This window comes from Lemur catta, chromosome 6 (assembly GCF_020740605.2).
Source record: "Lemur catta isolate mLemCat1 chromosome 6, mLemCat1.pri, whole genome shotgun sequence".
NCBI lineage: Eukaryota > Metazoa > Chordata > Mammalia > Primates > Lemuridae > Lemur > Lemur catta.
In genome coordinates, this window is record NC_059133.1 from 81664543 (window position 1) to 81682967 (window position 18425).

The 18425-nt window shown below is 36.4% G+C and overlaps 1 long non-coding RNA gene across 3 annotated transcripts in view; it reads right to left on the reverse strand.

The window, feature by feature from the left end:
• LOC123640687 overlaps window positions 1-18425 on the reverse strand; it is a 48595-nt gene that overhangs the window by 513 nt on the left and 29657 nt on the right. For all 3 annotated transcript variants that reach the window (XR_006736025.1, XR_006736023.1, XR_006736024.1), the window contains one exon: window positions 3596-3694. This is a non-coding gene — a long non-coding RNA (uncharacterized LOC123640687). The remainder of the gene's footprint in view (window positions 1-3595; window positions 3695-18425) is intronic.

The following is an 18425-nucleotide window of genomic DNA, read 5'->3' on the forward strand; positions in this document are numbered from 1 at the left end:
CCGCACTAGAAGTAGATGAGGTTCATGACAGGAAATGAACACCCCAAACCCAAAACACATGTTCTGGGAGCCAGAAACTGAGTGCCAACAAATACTGATTACTAGAAGATCCCAGAGTGAAGAATAAAAGAAAAAGCAGCCAGGGAGAAGGGCACAAGGAAGAACACACAACTCAAGAGAAGAGTGGGGGTGCAATAGTATAAACTGAACAGAGGCTTTATAAACTAGTAGAACTAAGAAAAATTGACACAGCATCCACTGATTAACTTTAGGGAGAACAATTTCAGCAGAGAGTTGCAGCATGAGGTATTGGGTTTCCTTTAAGTACATTCATATGCTACTTTCTAGAAACTTGCCATTCAGTCCTATTCTGTAACTTTAACTCTCCAACCCATTCAAAACAAGGATTATAGTCTTATCCCCAAGATGCCTAACCAGTGGTCCCCAACCTTTTTGGCACCAGGGACTGGTTTCATGGAAGACAATTTTTTCACGGACGGGGGTGTGGGGGGTGGGGGACGAAGCGGAGCTCAGGCACTGATGCGGGTGATGGGGACCCCGGCTGCAAACAGAAATACAGGTGAAGCTTCCCTAGCTCACCTGCCACTCCCCTCCTGCTGTGCACCACCCCCTTTCCTAAGTTTCATGGAAGACAGTTTTTCTGAGGAGGAGGGTACGGGGGGTTGGGTGGGCTTGGGGGAGGTCTGTGACCTGGTCTCTAACAGGCTGTGGACCGGGGAATTAGTCTGCAACCCTGGGGTTGGGACTGCGTGCCTAATGGACTGAACTCTAATGCTTAGAATTCAGGTTTGTGTGAGACAGTTGTGATTGCTGGGAACTGGTAGTGTTCACCCTAACTAAGGAGGATTTTAAACAAAATGAAACAAAAGCTTTAGAAGAAATTTCAGAGTAATATCTTTCAAATGCATTATTCATTTTAATAATACTAGAAGCTTTTAACAAAATAATGTTAATTTCCCTAATGTCATTCCCAGCAGCAGTGTTATTGTAATGGCATCAAATTATAATCAGAGTAACATATATGTATATAAGAAGCGAGAGGCTAAAATCTGAAATGTGAATTATGGGACTATATGAATTTGAAGCAATAGGTTTTTAGAGGTATGATTAGTGAAGCATCACTTTTTCTCCACAAGTGTGGCTAATCTCTTCCCAGGGCCACTGAGCCCTGCTGAGTTCATCAGTTCAGTTACCAATTATTTTGCTTTTATCAATGGATACTAATTTTATTTTTCTCCATGGTATTTTTTAAGTACTCTTAAGAGTAAAGTGGAATGGAAATGAGTCAGTTGCTCTTGCTATAACAACTGGCCAACTCAAAATATTAAGTGCCAGCTCTAAGAGTTATTATGAATACCACATTAAATACATCAAATGCCAAAATTGGTCATGTTGATACACTCATACATGAAGTCAGAGTTTTCAGAATTTCAGTAAAATTGGAGTTCTGGGATTACATATGCATATGATTAGCTCTTCATTCATTTGTTGATTTATTCAATCAATCACTCATACACCAAATATTTATTGAGCATCTACTATGTGCCAGGACCTGTTCTAGGGAAAGGAATAGAGTGAACAAAACAGGCAAAATCTTGCTCTCGGTGAACATCCTAGTGTAGCTGTATATGAATTCATTCCATGAAATTAGAAAAATTCGTTATGAATATATTTTGCTTCTTTTGAAAAAAGAGCATGTGTACTTTGAAAGCTTTAGAGATTAGTTTGTGATATATATAATATTTTCTCTCCTTCCCAAATACTTTTAAAATAGTTATCATCTTTCTTTGACAAAACATAAAATAATGGTTTTCTGTTGAAGGCAAAGAAAAAAGGTTTGTAATGTATTTATTTTTTGCTCATGAGAAAGAATCCTAATAACAGCATAAGATTTTTTTTTAAAAAAAGCACTTTAAAGAAATTATAATTTCAAATTTAGAATCTCTGTAAGCGAAACACTTAATTTACCAGTTATCTGCAAATTCTAAGACCCTGTAATCTCCAGATGTGTCTCAATTCCACCAATACTATAAGATGAAGTACACTCATGCTTCACAACTTTCATAGCTTACTTCTAATGCCTTTGTTCTGCTTACATATTTTGAGGAAGTGTTCATCTTTTTGCATATTTATAGTGATGTCACATAAAGACTTAGAGTATTGAGAGCTTTTCACAACCTTTTTTACTTATTCATAAAACATTATCACTCATAAATGCAAAAGATGTGCATAATGATAAGGAAAACTCGGTGGTTTTCTCTTTTAATTCAAAAAGGACTTCATTAAAATTCCCACAACTTCATGATTCTGTTGCAGGCCAGGACATATTTTATTGTGACTTGCTACAAAGAAGTTTTTACTTAGTCCCAGTCATTTGTCCTATTTTATAAACCTTAGGAGCCTCTTTTAAATTAGGGTACATTTTGATATATTCAGTGGGTTTCATACATTTTTAAGTTGTTCTTTCCCTACAGTTTTCTCATATTATTAAATAAGCTAAAGAAAAACTGATCTCATTTACTATGTTTGGTAAATTTTTAGATTTTTCTATTTAGTATAAAATGTATTCTCTTTTATAGAAATCTACTTGTAACTCATATAGAAATGTTTCTTCTTTGTCTTTCATATTAATTTAATCAACCAATTGATTGATCAATTAATTCAACATTTATTTAACCCCTACTTTTTTGACAAGAATATAACCCCTACTCTAGGTGACAAAAATATAATAATGGACAAAATAAATAAAAATTCCTGCCCTCATAGAGCCATCCTGCACTCTTCAACAGTGAACAATTTTTTTTAAGAATTGCAACCTTCTAACTGTAAAATTTAGTTGCACTCTACTTTCTTCAACCTCTTTTGAGTAAAGTCTCAATTTTTTATGAGCACAGTTTATCCACAAAATACATTTCAAAATCACAATAATTTAAAGTACATTTCACATCTTTCTTGTTTTCTGAATATTTCCAGGGCTTTCTTTCCAATTAGAAACACATTATGTTATAAATGTCTTTTCTTAGATCTAAATTATTTGGTAAAATACTTGGTACAAATAACAGGATGTGCCATAGTTTTACCATTGAAAATAGGAATACAAATATTTTTTATAACTTAGTATTGTACTTTAAATTTTGGTACTTTGGGACAATTTAGGTTGATTATTTTTGTGGCACAGATTGCAAATTTTCCCCCAATTACATTTTTCCCAACTTCCTTCATAATTGAAACTTGCCTTTGTTAGGTCCTTTTTTTCTTTTCTGCTGGCTAGAACGTCAATAAGACACTGGAGTTTAATCAGCCATATCAGACAATGAAGTGGAAGCCACGTGGTGACTATGGCCCCATAGCAAGATAGAAATTGTGTCGCTGATGACCACGGGGCCATCATGTCAACTCTGGACAGGGGACACTAGGTTCTGTTTGCCTGAAAGAGAAAACTTCCTTGCTGTTTAAGACATTGTTATTTGGAGATTTCTGTCGGTGGCAGACAAACCTAATCCTAACAGATACACAATCCACAGCTTATTTTCACAAATTTAACAATCTGTGCTGGATCCCATATAACTCTTACCATCTTGATTATTTGTTGAAGTTGATGAAATTTTCAACTATGTCATATGACTATTAGTGGCAACAGCATGATTCACCAGTCTAACTCTTGGAGATTTTTCTGAAAAATAAAAACACAGACATTTGTTTTGACATCATTTTCACATAATCACAGATACCTACAAAGAAACCAAATCAATCCTGGCCAAAATAGCAAATGACTGGTGATAATAAAAATATCTGTATGGAGAGAAACAACCTAGGAAGGTGAAACACAGACAAATACATTGGTGTAGTTTGCCAACACCAGCTAGGCAGGGAGAGGGTAATGCTGGAATAGCTGATTGTCACATCAAGTTGTCCATGACTTTTACTTTGTTTTTATCAAACAGGATGTTCTTTTTTAAAGGTTTATTTCATATAATAACAGTAAAAAGAAAACTATACTGTTGTTTCACAATTTGTGTAACTGAATTAATGTAATTGTTACAGTTTTGTTACTTCTCTCAGAGTTAAATTTTGCCTCTCCTTACTTCTCTGGGAAAGCAGGATTCACATATTCTCTGTTCTTTTTTCCCCCTCCCTCTACTTGATTCTATCTTATGCATGAAATTATATAGAAGGTTCACCTTCATTTTCCAACCAAGATCTCATACATTAAGAATCAGATCCATCATGTGTCATGCAACTATCATATGACTTTGATTATTTTTCCAAATTCCAGTGATTTACAACTGTGACTTAATTGCCTGAGAGCGTTTTAATCCGGAGTGTTTAACATTACTTGAACTGCTACATCATTTAATTGGTAACACTATAGGTTTACAAGCAAAAGCAAGCCTTCGACTAGAGACAGCAAGTCTACAAAAAATAAATACAAGAGAACCAAACCATCAAGTTTTAAAAGTTGATGTCAGAAATGTCTCATTCAGTTCAAATAAACTACTGTGAAATAATAATCCTTTAAAACATGTAAATAAAGAGCCAAGTACCTAAAAGTAAAAATAATATCTAGACGAGACAGTTTATATTGTGTTGGATGATGGAATTTAATGACAAAAAGGCTCAAAATATACCTATATATAAAAAGTTTGGCTCCCAAAACAATTATGAAATATTTACACCATCTCTAAGGAAATGGTTGGAATATAAACAAAGTACCCTACTTAAAAGAACTTCAAAGATCATTTTTATTGTGGCAATTAATTTTACTTTCTGAAACTCTGAGGAAATTACAAATCTATTGTAAAAGTTTATGGTACTTGATAAATCAAGACCAGAAATTACATTATCATTTATAATCATTGATAATTACAAAGCTGTCCAAGATATTCAATGAGGAAAAAAAAAATGCTTTGAGACTGGATGCAACTGAGCAAAAGTACAGCTCAAACTTTTTTTTATTAGCAAGACACATAGAAGTTCAAGTTACATTTTAAATCTTCATTGCAACCTGAAATTTTAGCAGACTTTATGTTGCTAAACCACCAGAGCAAGTGCCTTACCCTGATATCACAACAACTAAAAATAATGAACAGATATTCATTTATTCTATAAATGTAAAAGTATTCAACTTTTGCTGATTTTCATTTTTTCATAACTTTAATTAACTTTTTAAAAATGTTAGCACCTCTATGTGCCCAATGCAATACAGAGAGGCAGTGTGATATTGCGGCTAAGAGTGTTTAATCAAATTGTCCTGGATTCAAATCCAGATTCTCTGCCATCTGCATAATCTTGAGCAAATTGCTCATCTCCATTTGCCTCAGCTTTTAAAATGTGAATAATAACCTTTATCTCACAAGGTCATGTAAGGAGTGCCTTACAAGGCTCAGAGTTTCAAATGAGAAGTGGGACACAAAAGTCCAATTCTGGTCTCATTTACCCTCTTTTTTTCTTCCTTTCTTTTATATCTTTGAGCTGCAGCCCAAGGAAGGAAAAATAAGAACGCACATTTTTGGCTGAACTACTAACTTCTTCCCTCTCTCTTCTTCCACAAGTGCTCTTGGTACACTGAAAAGAAACTTAAGGAATTTTAAAAATCTTATTTTCCATGTCAGAACCTATTATATCATCCTATTTGCAATAACATATCTTAATCTTCTCCAGGTTTGATGAATTCTTGGGCCAACTAGAATAAATGTCATATACTTGGAAAACTAAAGAAGAATGCATATTTAAATTTTTCAAAGCATTACCTCCATTACAACAATATAGAAGAAAAAACTGAGTGATCGAATTGGAAGGATAGGAGATAATATTTCTATGCTTCTGAAAGAATACCCATTCAGGCTATGTTAGAAAATGGTATTATTTAGATCCAAAGCCTTTGCCAAGAGACCTCAGCAGACACAGCGAATCAGTCTTTTACTAGATGCGTCAGTCTCAGCCACACACTTTTTCTTATAGTGAATGCTCCTCCCCTGGCAGGATGGGGAGAAGTGCTGAGAAATCTGTAAAGAAAGGCTGTTAGTATTTAGCCATTAGTGAGATGCCCTGGGATGTGCCCAGCGAGGATCTCCTTCATTTTTTCTTAGTTTCTTCCCAATATATTGAAAGAGTGTCTACACATAAGTGGTGTTTTTTTAGTTTTAAAATTAATTCCACATTAGGTTCTGCATTACTATGAACCACACTACTGTTTGTGGAGAATTAACATCTGGTTACAAATAACAGTCTCATTGATTTAACCTCATACGGCCTCATATGATCAATAGGAGGCTCCCTTAAACCAATACCTCCTTATTCTGTTGGAGGATTATCAGAGATTTATGAATTCATTTTAGAAAGTTTCAATCCCCAACTACACTTTTTAAACACCTTCTAAAAATCAATTACCTCCTTTTCAATTAATTAAACCAATTAAACCATGAAAAATGTTCATCTTGATCACGTCCCTGCACTTCACACATCTTGAGAAGCTGTTTTGCCTTCCATGTGTCTTCTGTTACATGCAGAGTGTTGATCCCTCCCCGATGCTCTCTGTATTAATCCTCGGATTTAAAGGTAGAGGCACATACGTTACATCCTAAAATGTATTTTTGAAATTTAAATTGTCAAGTCAAACTTTCAAAAATTGCATTGTATCACAGTAAAATGTTTATTCTGCCAGTGGAGCAGTTCCAATATGACACTAAGAGCATTTAGCCTTTTAGCAAATCAAGTCTTATGAAGAATGCTAATATTGTCTTCTAGCTTCCTGGAAAGTGTGGAATTTTGACCTCCCTTTTCAAATTCAAGTGACAGCGTGGTAAGTATTATTCTTAGATAAATGAGTGTTCACTGCTCATCTTTTTGCTCCCAACTCTGGAGAGAGAAAATCTCATACTTATCTCATACTTATCCTGGCGTGCACTAGGTCCTGCACCTTCACCCGATCACACAGTCTAGGTCATATCCGTATGTGTGCCAGTGTGTCACTTTCTACCTAGAGAACCAGATATTACCTTCAACCCTCAGTATGTTTCTTCTGGGGGGATAAAAGAAAGGTGAGATGGCAAGGGTGGCCCGTGCTGAGCACTGTAAGTGGACAAGTGACCTCAAATGGGTTAAAGCAGCATAAAAAGGAAGGCTAGATTAGCAGTTAAAGGAGCTGAAAACCTAAATTGTCCCAACAATGTTTCTTTCCCAGCTACATAGCTCCATGACCCTCCTAGCCTCAACTTGCTCTTATATGAAGAAAGAAATAAAAACAAACATGAGTGACCCACTAGAAGGTACAGTATATAGGAGGCAATGATTCAAACCAGGCAGAGGAATGGGCTCATGGAAGTCTTTCCCAGAGGAGTTGATGCTTTAAGAAAGACACAGGACTCAACTGGGGCAGGGAGACGCTAGGGAAAAGGCAGCTCAGACAGAAGAGACTGTGGATGTGCTGGGTTGCTGTGAGCATTCCTGAGACAATATCCAAAACACTTATCCCTTCTACGTTGAGCTTGATGCTCAATATTAATACTTTCTCTCCTTAGACCAACAAGAGAGACATTACCCAGTCTACAGAGATAGAGTTTGATTTTGGTAAACGTGCTGCCAACCACATTCTTAGCATTCAAAAACAGAGCACCTTAGGACTATGGAAAGACAGGCCAAGGCCAGCTTCAAGGGCATATGGCCTCTGCAGCTGCACAGAACCCCACACTTAGACGGGTTCTAACCTTGCTTAGTTAATACTCTGCTATTGCCATCTTGAAATTTTAATAATTTTAAACAAAGCAACCTGTATTTTCATTTTTCATTGGGCCCCACAGACTGTGTAGCCAGTCCTGGGTATGGTATCAGAAAATTCGGATTCGTGTAGACCAAATTGATTCACATCCTGGTTTTCTTACCTCCTAGCTTGATGAACTTCTATGAATTTCTCTTCCTGCAGCTTTAAAAATAGAAATATCAGAAAATCCTACTCATGCGTGAGAGTCAGATAAATTCTTCTTGTAAAACTGATTTTTATTTTGTAAAGTATTGCAGAAAAAGGACAGCCGTCATCAGTCAGCTACTGAGACCCTTGTGTATAAAAAAGTTACTATTTAGAATGATTTAAAATATCTGGAAATTAGTACATGTCCTTTCTTCTCTCTTCTTCTCCTGTTACTTTTTTTCTCCTTTCTCCTTCTTTTCTTTACAATTGAGCTCATACTATATGCTAAATCCTATACTGAGTGCTGAAAACACAGGTCCAAGCCAACATAGTTCCTTTCCTCAAGGAGCTTGTACTTACATAGAGGAAATAGAAACATGCACAGACAAAGACAGTGAAGTGTAATAGGTACATCATAGAAAAAGCACAGGGTGCAGTGAGAGCACACGAGAGAGCCCGTGGCTTAGATATGGGGAGGTGATATGGGCAGGAGTGGTTCCAGGAAGTCTTTCCCAAGAGAGTAGATGCTGTAAGAGAGGGACAGGATTTAGAAGAAGGAAGGAGACATTGGGAAGAAGGTGTTTTAGGCAAAAGAGAAAATATATGTGCAGTCATAAAAGCTTGAAACGCATGTTATTAATAACTATGAGAAAACACAAGCAGTTCTATAAATCTGAGTCAACAATGCATGCAAAAGAGTGAGGAATGGTGAGGCTGGGAAGGAAAACAAGCAAAGGCCAGATCCTGTGATGTTCTAAGGGATAAACAGAATTTTAAAATCATCCTGAACATTCCCTGAGAATTGTAGGAAGGTCAGGAAAGTGGAGAGATGATATGGCTAGATACAGTGCAGAGATGAATGATAATGGAACCTAAGTAAGAAGTCCATGTGGAAGCATAGCTGACTCTAGTGATACTGTGGAACGAAGATTCAGAGCAAACTTTAGGCCCTTGAGAAATATTTTATTGAGCAACTATGATGGAGCAGACACTCTGTTATTTTCAGAGAATGCAAAGATAACTTAGATAGACTACCTCTTTCCAAGAAGGGTAGACTACAATATATTGAGAGCTGACAGTCTTCTGAATTGAGACATAAGGATTAATAAGACACAGGATGAGGTCATTTGGAAGAAGAAAATGTTCTAGGCAAGGAATGTCACGTAAGCAAAGACAAGGAAATAAGAATTTATATTGACTGTGCAGAGTCCACGGGAGAGGTGATAAGAGATTGAACCAGGACAGTGATTGTAGGGATGGAGATAAAAAGAAACCCAGGTTTATGGAATCTTTGGGAAATGTTGGCAGGGCTAGGTTATTGTTTGGATGTGACTGGTAGTGGAGGATGGGGGATGGGAGAGATTTCTTTTCCACCGTGACTTTTTCAACCCTCAGTTGAAAAACCCTCAATGTCAATAACCACAATTTTCCAGGCTAGTAAGCTTAGCTAAGTTGTTTTTCCTCCCCAGGTTGTAACTTAAGAGAAGATCTATAGTCTAAATCTACAAATGTATATATCTACAGTCACATTACTGTTTAACTTGATTCCAAAACAGATATAATAAGAATCCCAGCATAATCTTGGTTGTTCAAATATAAATCCAGAAAGTGTCTTGGTCAAACATGTCACCTTGTCAAACAACTACTTACCATTAACTTCATATAGTATACACAAGGCATAAAGGTATCTCTTTCCTCAGATCCAATTCAGGGGCTCCACCATGGAATCACAGGATTTCAGGGTTGGAAAGCATCTCAATGGAAAGAATCCAACTATTGAGGACACTGCAATTTAAATTCACATATTCACAGTTTTCATGAGATTAACATACTAGAGAACAAGGCAACCGTAACACTTGCCTTGGTAAGTTTTCCTTCAATTCCCAGCTCTGAGAAATAAGATTTTGAGAAGCTGAACACAAAAATATACGACTATTGATTTCACAGCCCCCAGCACTTTCAAATTCACTTTCCTATTTTGTCAAACAACTGTCAAATCAAGGTTGATTTTTTTTCCTTCCTCATTTAAATGTCTGTCATGCTTTCCGGTGTAAGAATCACATTAAAAATGAAATTAGTCACTGTTTGCCTTTATTTTTCCTGGCAGGAAAGGAGAATGCAGCTTAAAAGGAATATAAACTCGAATGAACGGGTGAAATGGGAATACACGAATCATAGGGAATGAAACTATTCTGTCACAAACAATGGGAATGACTGCCATATAGTTTACAAACCAGAAACTTACACGTTATCTCATTAAATTTTATTTTGAATATTGAGAATATTCAGTGTGTGGATGATAATATTTAAAAGCCCTAACACCAGAGGAAGAGTCAATTGATTAAAAAGAAATGACACCATCTGGGGGATGGACATGCTTAAAGCTCTGACTCCGGTGGGGCAAAGGCAATATATGTAACCTAAACATTTGTACCCCCATAATATGCTGAAATAAAAAAAAAAGAAAATAAAAAGAAAGCAACTACTAGACAAAACATAATTTATCTACTATTATGGGACAGGCCAAAACCTCATTTTGTCTCCTAGAAAATTATTTACGTTACTATTAATAGAAAATGATTACTTAGAATACCCCTTCTTTAAAAGCCCCCAAAATTTCTAAACATGGTTACATGAGTAACTTATTCAACCTAGAAGACATGCACACACACACACACACACACACACACACCACTTATACATACACATATCATACCAGATTTATAGCCTTTACTATTTAAAGCAAGGAAAAAGGATTTATGTATCAAAACAAAAGGAAAATTACAAATATTTTCATTATTCCATAAGCCAATCATAGATTTCTGACATAAATGCATGATTATGAATGCAAGGTGCCTTTCTAACATATCATACCAATATGTTATAAGTTCTGGAACATGAGATCAACCAATGACTAATGTTCAGATAAAAATCATGACTCTATAAAATGGGAGGACAGCCAAGGAACAGACTGTGAATAAATAATAGCTAAGTACCTCACATATAGCTTAATTGATGTTACACTTAACTTAATATTTCCCAAAATTTTGCATTTATTGAATGTATATGTGAAGACCTACTATATGCTGGACTTATTCCATTTGTATTATTCCAGCCTAAATAGGTGCTGAAATCAAATCTCTTTCCTAGGAGACTTCTGTTTCATTCACTGCTGATCTTCTGAGCTTTTTTTGTTGTTGCTGAAATGGATAAATGTTCACCACATTCAGTAATATTTTCCAGACTCCCAGACAAATTAATTCATAATATACACATTCGCTTCCCCTTAAAAACATAGTTTTTGTTTCCAGAGAATACAGAGTAAGTTTATTTTTAAGAAGAATTAATGAAATAAGAAAATGATTGCTTCACTGAGCAGTCTAGCCTCAAAGCCACTGTTAGTCTAGAGAACAACTTCAGTGACGTACTTCTTTTTCCTCAGGGGCTTGTTCCAATTAAAATGAATCTACTCTCCTGTAAAGCTCTCTTTATCTGGCTACCAAGTACTTAATGAGAACTCTACTACCTCCTCTTGCCTGATTCAAATAAGCTTTCAGGACAAATTCCAACATTTTTGCTATTTTAAAGGTGGACTTTATAATGACTTTTACTATATATTTTTGAAAAGATGGTCTTATTTCTTTTTATCTTTTCTATTACAGCTTCCTGGAAGGGGGAAATTTTTTTTAAGAATGTAATTTTCTGGTTTCTTTGCATTGGTCTGTGCAGATATCTGTTTTTGTTCATCTGTCTTGTTTTCACTTGAAGGCAATGATCATATTTATAGTTGCATTTTGCATGACAACTAAAATATCTGTTTAAATCATAATTTATCCATCTGCTTGCTACTCTAATAGAGATTTATTTAGACATGTTTATATTACCAATCTATTAATATTAATATAGACAGTAGTGATTTTATAATGTGCCAAATAGCTAATCAATTAAGGTTTTCTAAGATTGACACTGTGGAATTGGATTTCTCTAAATATTAGTCTACAGAGATAGCTTGTAAAATTAGATTGTGGACATATACTAACTAGTGCTAAAGGCTCAATAAAAGCATCTTATTAACCTCAATTCTTCCCTAATTATTCAATGTTTCATTAGGTAACTTGATTACTATATCTATTCCTTAAAAAGCTTAATTGATACCTCTCTCAATGTGACTTGGTTTCTTCAACAACTTGCCCAAGGTCACACAGCCAACAGCAACCTGAAAATGGCTTCAGATACGTGTAACTAAAAAGCTTACACCGTTCACACTAGGCAGAATTATATCATCACATTGTCCTCCAACTCAACCCATAACCTGCTCCTTTGCCTATATTTTCTACCTAATCTATTAAGTTACTCAAGTCAGAAAACCAAAAGACATTTCCACTGGAATGAATGTTCCCTTCAAAATTCATGTTGAAATTTAATCCCCATTATGACGGTATTTGGAGGTGGGGGCTGTGGCAAGTAATGAGGTCACGAGGATGGAGCCTTCATGAGTGGGACTAAGTGCTCACATATAAGGGACCCCAGCTCTCTCACCCTCTTTCCACCACATGAAGACACCATAAGAAGAGGGCAGTCTACAACCACAAAGATGGCCCTCACCAGAACCCAGCCATGCTGGCACCCTGATCTTGGACTTCCAATCTCCAGAACTGTACGAAATGAATTTCTGTTGTTTATAAGCCACCCACCCAGTCTATGACCTTGTCATAGCAGCCTGAACTGACTAAGATGTCCTCTGAGACTTCCCAAATTGAAGTTCTCCTTTTCTCCTACATCACCAGGCTTCCTTATCATAGACAAATTTTCTAAAAGACAAAATTAACTTCACATACACACACACACACACCACCATAAAATTCTTGAGCAACACCTTACAACATAAAGTATAATTTCATTAGCATGCCATATATTGTTCTCTATGATCGAAGCCCTACCTATCTCCCTCTATCCCTTCCTGACATAACATACCCTATACCGTACTCTCCATTCATATCAAACCATGTTCTTCCATGAACATGTCAAGAGTTTTCATGCTTCTGCAACTTTATTCAGGTGTGCAAATTATCTGAATGTGCTTTGCTTCTCCCAATCTCACCAGATCGAATGGTGTTTCCTCTGTGAAGCCTTCTGTAAGTTTCTCCCATGGGGCATTGTGATAGAATGCCCAACATCATTTTCACCCCAAATGATTGGCTTAAATCAGGATAATCTCATGCCTTTACTCTGTACAGGTTCAGGAATGGTGCATGACACAACTCTAGCCAAATTTACATTCTCTATACATTTGACATCTTTTACTAAGCTTTAATTTCTTCAATGGCAAGAAATCTATCACATTTATCTTTATAATGGTCATATATACAACTTGTATAGTAGGCACAATCATTATGTGTAATTGTCTATATAGTATAATACATATTGTCATTTAGTAAGCAAAATTTTGTATTTGTCATATAGGAGACTTTTAATCATAGTTGCAGCTATCATATAGTAGGCATTTAATGTTGACATAATATATTGAGGCTGGGCACAGTGGTTCACGTCTGTAATCCCAGCATTTTGAGAGGTCAAGGCAGGAGGATCACTTGACTGGAATTCAAGACCAGCCTGGGCAACATAGCGAGACCACATCTCTGCCAAAATAGAAAAATTTGCTGGGTGTGGTGGTCCATGCCTATAGTCCCAGTGACTCAGGAGGCTGAGGCAGGAAGATCACCTGGGGCCAGGAGTTCAAGGTTGCAGTGAGCTACAATAAGGCCACTGCACTCTAGCCCAGGCAACAGAATGAGACCCTGTCTGAAAAAAAAAATTGACATAATAAACTGACATTTGAACAGCAGTATTTATATAATAATTTATGCAAAGATATGAATTAATTTTAACATTTTTTCAGCATAATGCACCCTATTACCATAGTCAATGTTTTAGTGACTTTATCTAATACATTCAGATTGTTGAGACTGGGATAAACTCTTCATTCTTCAGATATCCCTGCCCTTAAAAATATGGCCTCTATTATATGCCATTATACTGTTTTCTTTTTTCTTGAGATTCTATAATTGAATATCTGATTTTATCATGTGTGCCTCAGTGAATTCTTAAAACATCTGATTTGTCCATCTCAGTTATATGGAATTCTAGCTACTGTAGCGCCTACCTAGAATAGTGGCATTGCTGTAAAGATTCATCCATCCAAAAAACAGTTTTTGAACACCCTTTATTTACTTTCCAGCACATTATAGGGATACATAGATGACATTTTGGTTCCTAACTACTCAGAGTATAAAAGATGGAAAAGAAATAGAACAATTTGTCATTAGTAAAACCGCATACATGTTGGACTATGACATACCTGGATTCAAACCCTGATCTTAATTTTCCAGCCATCAACCAGACTTTCAGCAAAATGCATGACGTCTATGAGATTCTCAGTTTCTCCATCAGTAGTCTGGGGTAAACTGTAGGGTTATTGCATGATTACATGTCTGTAAAAGTATTTCACATTGTGCCTGACCCTTAGTGAGGAATCAGCAAGAGGTACTATTTCAATGGAAGCATTTACAGGCAATCATGGAGCAGAAAGAAGAGAATGATCAAGGAGGAGAGAAGAAGGCTTCATGGAGGAAGTGTCACAAGAGGTTAGACTTGAAATTGGTGGAGTCTTCCAGGTGGACAAGGGAGGAAGGACACTCCAGGTGAGAAAACAGTGTGAGGAGAGTCTGTACATGTGCATGACTCACAGATATGTGGAGCAGACAACAGCTTGGTACTGCTGGCGTCTACAGCAGCAGACCAGTGAGGTCCTGGTACCTTATTTTTGGACATTTATATGTCACTTAATGTACAAGTAGATAAGGTTTATGAATAAATCAATAAGTTAAAATTGATACTTGCCTAGTGTCCAGGCCTCAGACATAGAAAAGATGGAATGCTTCCCTCTCTCTTAAGATGTGTCACTTGGTATGAAGTTCTGTATCGTATTAGCCTTTTTAGACTCCTGAAGAAAATACTGACTTGTTCTGTTTATTTTTCTGTTTCCTACTGATTCAGAGTCCCCAGTCTTATCTTTTCAAATACACTGTCCACACTGCAGCCAGAACAACCCACCAATCTAAATCATAAACCTACCAATGTTGACCACACTATTTAAAAGCCTTTGTTTTTCATGACTTTAAAAAAATAAAATTTAAACTTCTTTGCATGGCAACTATGTCCTCCGCAGCCTATTCTTTATACCCCTGTCTGGTCATAATATATTTTTTGTCTTTTTCTGCTTTTGTACTTTTCAATAAAGAAATACCAAACTACTTAAGGTTCCCTGAACACACTAGCCCCTTTCAAACCTTATGCATTTTCTCATCCCTCCCATGCATTTGAATATCCTTTTCTCCTTCATTGCCAGCCTAGCATTCTTATAAACTTGTTCAGGTGTCTTTTCATTCCCTGATACCCACTTTGGGCTGAATGCACTTCTTCCATGCTCCATTAGAAGACCCTGTGTCCAAGTTACTTGTTTTTATATATCCCAGTGGAATGTAAGTTCCTGCAAGAAAGATCTCGGCTCTTACTCATCTTTGAATAAGCTCAGCACAATTACTGCTACATGGTACCTAATCAGTATGCCTGTTGAATGAAAGGTAAGTTGGAATGTAAATAATCATTCTAATATAGCAGTTCCCAAAAGATCATCACTCTATTGATCAATAATATTCCTGAGTTGAAAATATTCCATTTTTTCATTCCAAATATTCCATTGAACCAAACTTTGTATATTTTGTTTGATTTAAAAGACTTTGTTTCTTGTAACTTTAAAATAAATACTGTTTTTCAAATTTTTCCAAGTCCCTGGCTCTGTCTTAATCAAAATGGCATAGAATAGGTTAAAATTGGACTCTCTGGCTGGTTTTGATTTCATTAGTTATGGTTAATGGAAAGTGTAGAGCAACATTAATTTGGTCACAACTAATCATACAATTCTGAAACATTTTAACAACCAAGATTTTGACAAACATTAAAATGCCTCCCATATGCCAGACCTAGAGCCTTGAAGGAACTTCACAAGGCAGATAGTCAGGCTTCATAACTGCTATAGTCTTTTTCTTGTAATGGTAGCATATATTTTGAAAAGACAAAATATGGTTGGCTCTAAAGTCTCCCTATTGCATTTGCACTTCATTATCTGCTGAGAAGCCAAAACCACAGTGCCTTTATCATAACTTGGCTCGTTGTCCTGATACAATGCTTGGGATTTATTGATGGAGTTGGGCAGCTGCCCAACCAGAAAGTATTTAACTATGATCTTGGCAATAAATATTGTACCCAGAGGCTAACAGTTTGCCTCAGTTTTTTCTTAAGGGCTCTAGCAACTCCATTTTTACCTTTTCTTTTGTGATCCATTTGCATAATAGTTGAGCTGCTGCTGCCAAGTCAACCTGATACAACTTACATAACTCTCTTTCATCACGGTCATTCCTTCCCCGTTTTTGTCCAACAGCTTTTTAAGGAACTGTATGTTTAGAGGCCAACTGTATTGACTCTGCTGTGTTTGCAAACAATCACCTTCTAAAAATTGCCTTAGTTTTTCTTTTCTTGCTACCTTAGTGCTTCCCTCTGTGTGTGTGTGTGTGTGTGTGTGTGTGTGTGTGTGTGTGTGTGGTATCGTACATTTCTGAGCATAATTAAGACCACCATTAGTGTCTCCTATAAGTAGCTCTTTGCTGAGAGAATAGCGGTATCAGAAATGCACTCTACACCAGAAGGCAGAAGATATTTATCTGTGAATTTTAGCTATAGACTGGTCTACCTTCTTGTTCTTTTCTTAGGATAAAGGAAGGTATGGGAAGAGTATTCCTACAGGAATCCCACGATAGTGCTTTCATCTCTAAATAGATGGTCCATCTGGCTGCCAGCAGAGGAATCTCCTCAGACCACCTAGTGGTCAGATTCTACCTGTGGATGTGGCTTTGTCTGGATAGCTTTCCCCAGAGATTCTCAATATTATAAACATCTTATCATTTATATTTAATATCACTTTAACTTTCCTGTAATAATTAGCAAAAGAACACCTTTGAAATCAGAAAGAACTGGGTTTAAGTCTCAGATCTGCAATGTCACTTATTAACATGGATGTGATAATACTAACCTCACATTCCTTGAAGGAGTAAATGACAGGATGTATTGAAAAGCACCTGGAACGTAGCAGTGTATAAGACATATTATAGACAACTATAACATTCCTTAAAATGGAATACAAAGTGAGTCTTTAGTGTTTTAAAAATCAGAAAACATAAAGGCAAGTGAGATTTTGCTCACTAAGGCTGAAGGGGCTCTGAATCCTAAGTGTCTTAAGGATTCTAAGCAATTCTACAAGATGATGCAAGAGCTGCCCACATGATCTTGTAGTCACTGCAGCAGGGAGTCTGATGTAAGTGATGAAGAAACAGATACGAGCTAGGACACCACTGCCAGCCATGTCACCTTGGGCAGAGAAGTTGACCTCTCATATGCTTCTCATCTCTAAAATTATTTTGTCTTTATAGATTTCTTGTAAAGATTTAAAGAGTTGACATGCCTGGGACGTGGAAAGCTTTTAATATGTCTTGAATATTATGGTTATAATACCAATCAGACCATTATGGCAGAAGGACAAAGAAAGATAAGTGCCATGCTGATCCACTGTCTCTAAAGCTAACAGAATTTACCTTGGCCCGAGCACCAATCCTTCATTTCATGTGATTATCAAGAATGGTTATGCACTTTCTTCATGCTGAAATTTCACTGGTGCATATGCCATGTAAGCCTTCTTCCCAGGGGGTTTCTCTTGCTCACCCCCTATTCCCAGCTGTTTTTCATGTCTAAGGCATACGTCCTTCCCTGGACACCTCTACCACATGGACTCTCCATGCAAACTGAGGTCAGAATTTAACCTTTATTCCCTTGGTGTTTTTTCCCTTGCTTAGTGTTTAATCATTCTGATTAAGTGTACAATACTATACTACAGGAATATTTTCTTTTTGTTTTCCACTCTTGCCTTTTGATATATTTTAGATGCTTCATTACTAATGTTTTTCATAAAATACACATTCAGATCATTCCCAAATCATGAAGATTTATAATTCTTGAACAATTCATTCTAAAAGAAATACCCAGATTAGTAAAGGGGAAAAAAGTCAGAAACAAGTACCAGTGCAAGTGCTTATCTTAAATAAGTTCTGCTTACATTTCATGTAAAATTATAGTTACCAGGAACCAGTAGATTTTTGACTTACAGCTTTTATTCTATTTGAATCCAATAAGGCCAACCAACTGTCATAAAAGTGGTTTTTTTTCCTTACTGTGGTTAGATTAGGACGTGACTTATTTGGCACAAACTTATCCTGAGAACTCAGTAGCTGACTTCAGTTTTACATAAGAGAACCAACAATCAGACCTATGTTAAAGGAGCTCATGAAGACGAAGCAAGAGAAACACGAGACTGCATGAGTCCACTACA